The sequence below is a fragment of the Coenobita brevimanus genome, chromosome 23, assembly GCF_032717465.1.
Source record: "Coenobita brevimanus isolate Jiangsu-jjx chromosome 23, ASM3271746v2, whole genome shotgun sequence".
Classification (NCBI taxonomy): Eukaryota; Metazoa; Arthropoda; class Malacostraca; order Decapoda; family Coenobitidae; genus Coenobita; species Coenobita brevimanus.
In genome coordinates this window covers 42695696-42696701 of record NC_136976.1, presented here as the reverse complement: position 1 = coordinate 42696701, position 1006 = coordinate 42695696, and the positions used below count along the sequence as shown (strand labels likewise).

At 38.5% G+C, this 1006-nt stretch overlaps 1 non-coding gene across 1 annotated transcript; it reads right to left on the bottom strand.

The window, feature by feature from the left end:
* Nucleotides 1-385: 385 nt before the first annotated feature.
* Nucleotides 386-457, bottom strand: TRNAE-UUC (transfer RNA glutamic acid (anticodon UUC)). Its single transcript has one exon. It is a non-coding gene; the product is annotated as a tRNA-Glu (tRNA).
* Between the last annotated feature and the right edge of the window lie 549 nt (nt 458-1006).

The window sequence follows — 1006 nt, the reverse complement described above, 5'->3', positions numbered from 1 at the left end:
GTCTATTTAAACGTAACACCGGTCTGACATCGCTGACACGAGTGTATATACTGTATAACCATAATTAGATACCACCAGTCCCGTGAGTACGGTGACTTATTTTTTTTTTTATTCTGCTCTATCAAACTATTTCACTCAGTTTAGGAGAGGGTCCCAGTACTTCAGTAATTAATGAAGGATATGGCTGACCCCATCAGTTTGAGGAGTCTCTTCTTACGCAGCGTAAAATCGTCGAAAGATAACCAAAAACTGCAAAAAAAAAGACGTCACTGTGAAAAACCTGAGAAACTTTTTTTTTTTTTTTTTTTCCATCTAAGAAACAATATCAATATACGCATTTCAACATTCGTCTTATACTGGGAAGCTATTTCTGTGTTCAAAATTCTTCCCATGCCGGGAATCGAACCCGGGCCTCCTGGGTGAAAGCCAGGTATCCTAGCCACTAAACCACATGGGAGATCTGGGAGATTTGATGCCAGAATCAGATGTTATAGTGCTGGTGAACGCCAGGTATCCTAGCCACTAGACCACATGGGAGATCTAAGCTATGATGCCAAAATCAGATGTTATACTGCTTTATTTAGGTACAGATACTGGCCGTTAAAAAGGTAAGGCCCATTATACACAGTGATGTGTAGAATTCTTTTTAACTCTCGTTAATTCAAACGACCTTACACTTTTGATTATTAATCAGCAACATTCGTTAGGATAAAAATATATTGTTACGAAATATGACAGTGCTACGACTCTGTACCTTCTCCATAATACTTCTTCGTGATAGTACCATACTTTATAATTAGTTTCATGGTATAGCTCTGCTCTGAAGGTAGAAAGGTGCAGATTTTAGGTGAAGTTAAAATGATCAGAGAATAGCGTCTCCTGTTAAAATACAGCAAGAACTGAACCAAGGATTTCTCTACCTGTATAACTGTGTCTATCTGTCGCTGTCTTTAGATATGTCAGTACAGTATATACAGTACAACACTCGCCATCTACCTCTTCTCTC